This window comes from Miscanthus floridulus, chromosome 10 (genome assembly GCF_019320115.1).
Source record: "Miscanthus floridulus cultivar M001 chromosome 10, ASM1932011v1, whole genome shotgun sequence".
Lineage (NCBI taxonomy): Eukaryota > Viridiplantae > Streptophyta > Magnoliopsida > Poales > Poaceae > Miscanthus > Miscanthus floridulus.
Window position 1 is genome coordinate 5,943,715 of NC_089589.1, and position 6,648 is coordinate 5,950,362.

At 57.5% G+C, this 6,648-nt stretch overlaps 1 pseudogene; it reads right to left on the reverse strand.

Moving 5' to 3' along the window:
- Positions 1-5,108: 5,108 nt before the first annotated feature.
- On the reverse strand, positions 5,109-6,648 carry LOC136487908 (probable indole-3-pyruvate monooxygenase YUCCA8; annotated as a pseudogene).

The following is a 6,648-nucleotide window of genomic DNA, read 5'->3' on the forward strand; positions in this document are numbered from 1 at the left end:
CAGATCTCCCAAATGGAGCCCAAAAGTGCCCAATGAAATTTCTCAAGGTTTTCCGCAAACCAAGAGAGGTCTCACCGAGCTCCTCCGGGCCAGGCAGCGCCCCCTCCGGAATACTTTCGGTATGCATACACCCGCCGCATGCCAAAAGTTTGGCATAATTCGCCACTCCCGCGAGCACCCCGTAGTCCGTGCAGCCGTTGATCAGACCGGGGAGCTTCGCAAGGTGACGCTTTAGCCAGGAGGCGAGGGCGTACACGCTGTCTTCCTCCGGAGGAGTGGAGGTTTTGCCTTCGAGTTCAGCGATGGTGGCCCGGTAGTGGCCAACGGTTGCATCAAGAACTCCTTTGACTGAGTCCAAACGCCTCATCGTCAGAGATAGCTGCTCCCTCACCGCTGCTGCGGATTCCTTCTCGGAGGCAAGCTCTCATCGGAGACCCTCGGTCAGCTCATTCACCCTACGGGCCTACTCGACGGACAAAACCTCCGCTTCCCGGGCCTTAGCGAGATCGGCCCTCAAGCCATCCTTTTCTCGCTCCTTCTTCGTCAGAGACAGGCGGAGAGCTATAAGAGAGTCCGATAGACCCCCTTTTTCACCTTCTAGGTGCTTGATTTCCGCCTTGAGCGCTTCGATCGCGACGTCCTGGTCGGAGACCTCGCGAGTACAGCGCTCTTCCATAACAACACCCGTGTGATACCCCTGCGACCAGAGGGAAAAAAACCAAAGCGATCAGCAATGGAATCAAGAATAAGTCTAGAAGCGAGCATACACAAAAAATAATAAAAGAAGGAAAGGGGCAAAACCGCCGGAGATGCACCAGGCACTGGTGTTCCAGGTGAACGTGGAGAAGCTAGAAGAAATCCATATCCCTCAGATGCTGTTTGAAGCGATCTGTTCAAAAAAGAACGAACAAATACAAAACGATAAGGTGAGAAAAGCAAATCTCACGTTAAACGCACCAATAGCCGAAGACCACCTCTGACGTCTCCAAGAATGGCAAGATAACACTCCTCCCAACCTGAGATAGAAGTGTCGGAGGAGCCTACACAAAAAACAACAACAACAACAATAGCTCAAGTCAGAGGGCAGATCAGAAACAGGTCAGATGATGATCAAAATGAAAACATTTTATACTTACTCGGACGCGGCGCCGTCAGTCCCGGCTGGCCCAAACCAAACCTAGCACCCACAGCAGCTGCTCGCTCCTTCAGGATGAGAAGTCCAGCCATGACATCACCTGCGAAGCAACAGATACACAGTATTAGCACTTAGCTCAATACGCAAAGGAATGAACTGGACGAAGACAATAAACACAAAGATGTGCACCAAACAGACTTACTCATAAAAAGCCCAGGCTGGGCAGCCTGCCGCGCCCTCCGAGAAGAAGTCTCCGCCGTATCGTGTGGCGAAGGCCCAAAGGGCCGGACTTCCTCAGCCAGCGGCCCGGCGGACGGAGGACACGAAGAAGGCCGAGCGGCCGGGGCCTCCTCAGCAAGCGCGGCCTCCAGCTACCTAACGTCAGCCACAGGCATGGGTGAAGGCGTGACAATGGCAGGGGATGAAGGAACATGCCACGGGATGGCCTCCATGTCCTCTTCAGAGCTTGAGCACAGCCTGCCAAGAACGTCGGGCATAGGATCGACGGCACTATCTTCCGGTTGTTCGCCGACACTCATAGCACCATGTGAGGAGCGCGCTGGGGCAACGCCGGTCTCTGGACGCCCGACACCGCTCACAGCTCCGCTCGTTGGGCACATCAGAGCTACAGGAGAGCCGCGATCCCCTCCGCTCACAACTCGCGCGTCCGCTGACGGGACGGAGGAGCTCTCAACGTCTTCGCTGCCGGCGGAGGCAACACCCGCACTGCCAGTAGAAGACAAGGCCAGCGCGATCAACAGAGCTCCGCTCTTCTTCTTCTTTTTCGTAGGTGCTCGAGAGCCGACGGCGCCCTTCCTCTTCTTAGACTCGGCCTCCGCCGTAACATTCTTTGCGAAGGCCTTCTTCTTCTTCTTCTCAATCGAAGCCAGGACCTCAGCAGGAACCTCACACTCTCGGTAGACGATCCTGACCTCCTCAAAAACTCGATTGAGCCACGGCATGGTGCCTGCCATGGCCATCCGAGACATGTACTCATGCTCGGAAATCTTGCCAACCAACCCTATGGCAGCTTCCTCAACTTTGGAGACGAAACCGTCCTCCGTCACCCCCTTCCCCAAGGACCGACCAAAGCGGGGGAACGAAATCCCGGCCTCCGGCCCAAAAACAGGAACCTTGACCTGTTCCAGCCAAAAGGCTAGGTTGTTTTTGCCCAAGGGCCAGTAGCTGGAGGCCATGATCTCCTCCACCAGATCGTGGCCACCAGAGTAGCGGCATGCTACCGCAAAAGCCTGATCACAAGCCTCCCTCATCGGAGACACCTCCTCCGGCGGATCCACGCGCGTGTGTGGCGCCATCTCCTCCATCCGAGAAGTCAATGGATACTCTGAGAGCTCCTCGCCATCCTCGGTTGTGCTGCGGACCTCGTAGGTCTTCACGTAGAACCATTGCTCGAGCCAGCCATGGTCCCACTTGCCCTTCTGGCAAAAAGAGATCTCCAGGCGGTCCACGCCTTGGTTCTTCTTAGACATAAAAGTGCAACTACCGTACCGGTAGGTCACCTCCAACTCCTTGCCATCTCGCACCTCCTACTTCTTCTTCGGCTGCTTTTGCAGTTCATAGTACGTGCAAAAGGTGTCCACATCCAGCTCGGCACCGTAAGAGACGCACGCCCAGCAGAATTTGCTAAGCGTCAGGAAAGCGGTGGGAGTCAGATGATGGAGCTGGACATTGAAGGTCTCCAACACCTGGCGAAGGAAGGGAATGTAAGGAAGGCGGAGGCCGTAGGTGAAGAAGTCCCGAAAGACCACTGCATATCCTTCCTCCGGTTCTGGAACAGTCTGACCCGGCGGAGGGATTTTTACCCTGGAAGAAGGAAAACATGACTCCTTCAACATCTCCGCGATTGCCTCCTCAGTAATAGAGGAGGGGCCGAAGTCCCAAGACTTTATCGCCATGTCTCCGGAGTCCACAGCGATCAGGTCTCCGATAGACGCAAAGACACTCCCCAAATCCTCCTCCACTAGTTCTTCAAACTCCAACGCGGAGGCAGAGTCAAGCATGCACTCCTCAAAGCGCGCACCCCAGCCGATGGCCCTAACGCCGAGAAGGTGGCGGTAAGGTCTAGAGAAGGCGGGCCAGCGAGTTTGGGCAGAGGTGGAAAGGAAAGCCACCGCGACAGCAACCTAAGCGCGAGACGCAAGCAGAGAGACGGAACGCACGAGGCAGCGAAAGGCGAAAGAGAAGAGAATAGAGAGCGATTTCTCGAGTGCAATGAAAGCGAATGAGCGATGCGGGGGGGACCCCGCCACCAACAGCACCCTTATATAGGCAGCGGGCAGGTGGTCTGACTCACGCCACACAACGGTCACCTCCGAAAAAGTCGCAAGATGCACAACGGCTATATTTGCAGCCAAACGGCTACTTTGACAAGACCAATGGCCGCGCCAACAGCTGCGCCAGAGCGGGCCAGGGGGGAACCGGCGGAGATCGGTCGAAGACGTGACCAACGGCCACGCCAGAGCGGGCTAGGGGGGAACTGGCGGAGATCGGTCGGAGACGTGAGTATGCGCAGTCTCTGCCCCCGCGGACCTTCTTGCTTAGGGCGTTTTGAGCTCACGGCGTGCTCAGGCGGACCGCGGTCTCAAAAGGGGGGGGGACTGTTGTAATATGGCCACCGCGAGCGGCGGAGACCTGCGCAGTCAGCAGGTTGCGGGCGATGGCCCTGACGCGGTCTCCGCCCGGCCGGCTCGCAGGCGTCTCCGGCCGATGGGGCGGAGGCCGCTCCGCCAGGAGACTAATTAAATGCCAACATTGTTTGGGTATGTGTAGGTAACCAGACGAGGGCGCTCGTGGACTGCGCGAGTGCTCCAGCATGGTCTCCGCCCGCCGGGGCAAAGACCCAAGCAGGAGATCGGCGATCCTGGGTTGCCGGAGGCCTACGGCTTTGGCACTCCCAGAGGCGGAGGCCCGAAGGCTCATCGTCGGATCCTGAGGCCGGACAGAGCGAAAACCCACGGCGGAGGCCCTAAAGCCCATCGCCGAGTCTTGAGGCCCGATGGGCCGGTTGATCATGCAAGCCCACTACCAGATGGCGGCATGGCAAGATTACCCCTGAGACAGAAGACGAGTAGAGGAATATCCAAATAATGTATTGTAACAGTTGGGGGACACTACTGTAAACTCTGTGAATGTGGTAGTTGAGCCCTATAAATAGGAAACACTTATAACAGTAAAGTTTTGGTTGATGGATGAATTAATAAAACCATAGCTTTCTGTGCCATTCCCTTACTCATCACTCTCCCCCCTGTCGTTCCTGTCCCGAGCCTCCGCCCAAGGGCGACGTCCGACGGGCGGAGGCCTCGGTCTCCCCCACGTTGTTTGAAACCGCAAGTTTCAACACAAATCATGAACTAATTAGGCTTAAAAGATTCGTCTTGCAAATTAGTCAGAAACTATGCAATTAGTTTTATAATTAGTCTATATTTACTACTCTATGCATATGTCCAAACATTCAATGGAACATAAATTTTAAGAACTCCTGATGAACCAAACAAGACCTAAAATACACGGTGGGTCCTCGAACTTTCGAGACATTCCAGTCTTGGTCTTCAAACTAAAAAAAAACTATCATCTAGGTCCCTAATCAAACGCCGTCGCACTCCAACGGTCCAAAACCCACCACGCCTGCGCAGCATCTGACGTGGCCTTGCCACAGTGGCAGATAGACACCGCGGCCGTGCCAACTTTTCTGAAAACCCCCTGTCCTATTACTCTTTCCAACTCCTGGCTCCTTCCTCTCCTTGAACGAGCAAAGCAGGGGGCCGTCGGTGTTCTCCGCGCCGTTGCCGTCGTTCTCACCGCCCTCCAAGCGGCGTTCCGTCTCACGGTGGGACTAGTCAGCTGCGTCACTCACGCCTCCATGCGGTATTCGGTGGTGAGCGAGTCCTCAACCTCGACGCTGCGGCCATCGTCCTGACTGGCATTTCCATCCACGCCCACCGCGTGCTCCGACTCACACGGCCGGCTTGTCACCATCGCTGCCGTCGGCCTTTCCGCTGGACCCTGATACCGACGACGAGCGCTTCTCCTTGGCTCCTCCTCGCCCTCCGGCTTCTCCCTGCCGCATTGTTCCTCCTCCGTCCCTTCGTCGCCGCCGTTGGCCTGCGGGTCCTCCTGCTCTTCTCGGCGCAGCTGGTTCCCGGCAGCAGCGGACTGCTGCTCCGCGAGCGCGTTCTGCTCCTCCTCTCGCTGCCTCTATCCCGTGTTGCTCTCCTCCTCGATGCCGCTGTCCAGGTTCTTCTCCTCGACGGCAACGACGGCGGCACGAGCCCGCTCGTGCGGCATCTCTAGCTGCGGTTCCGGCTCCTGCTCTCGCTGCTCGCGGCATCTCCTCCATGCCTGAGTTCCTGCATCCAACGACGAGGACGCGCTTGTCGCGGTACGCCTCGCCGTTGTACTCGGAGGACAGGAGAGACAGGGCCAGCGAAGTCCTGCGCGCCCTCAAACTCCGGAACGATGCGCTTGGCGTTCTCGCCCGTGGCGACGATGAGCCAGCGGTTGATGTACTCGGTGGTAGCGGCGGCAGCGGCGTCCTTGGCGGCGAGAATGTCCTCGGCGCGCACCCTCCAGAGCCCCGCGTCCTGGTCGTAGCGCGCCGACGTGACGGCCTGGTTGAAGCGCGGCTCGACGCCCGAGCGGTCGGCGTAGGCCTGGAGGTAGTCGACGAACTGGCGCTTGGTAGGGTACTCCGAGCAGTGGTCCGAGAAGGGCATCCTGAGGAGCTCGCAGAACTGGCGCGGCAGGTGTAGCCGGAGTCGGTCGTAGGTGCGGCGCTGCCACAGGGAGGCGATGCAGTTGGCGCGGTCCAGCACGACGCACGGCACCCTGCGCGCCCGCAGGCACGCCGCCACCGACAGGCCCGCCGGCCCTGCGCCCACCACAATGGGCCCATTCACCCACCCACCCGGCTCACTGGTGTCGCTGCTGCTAATGCGGCTGCCGGCATCGATCGATCAGTCTGGCTAGCTAGCGACTTGTAGACGAGTAGTATGCGCACCCTGCTGGCCGGCCGGTCGCCGCCGCCGAGTCCTCTGCGGCTGGAATCGGGCACCGACCGATGCTCCCCCTGCTCTGTTCGTTCAAGGAGAGGAAGGAGGAGCCAGGAGTGAGAAAGAGAGATAGGATAGGGTTTTTTTTTTAGAAAAATTGGCACAGCCACGGTGTCCAGCTGCCACTGTGGCAAGGCATCATGCTGGCGTGGCGGGTTTCTGACCGTTGGTGTGCAATGGCAATAGATTAGGAACCCAGATGATAGCTTTTATAGTTTGAAGACCCAGATAAAAATATCCCAAAACTTTAAGAACCTACTGTGTATTTTACTTTAAAACAAAATTGAAGCAAACGATAAGAGCTCTAAGGGCATGCTACCTTCTTAAGTCTCCGTGAGGCAAGATTTGCAGAAAGCACCGCAATAGACAGGCCGAGGCCGTCGTCTCACGAGACGACGGGGTGGGCTCGTGCTCCAAGGCGAACGCGATGACGGGGAGCTGCAT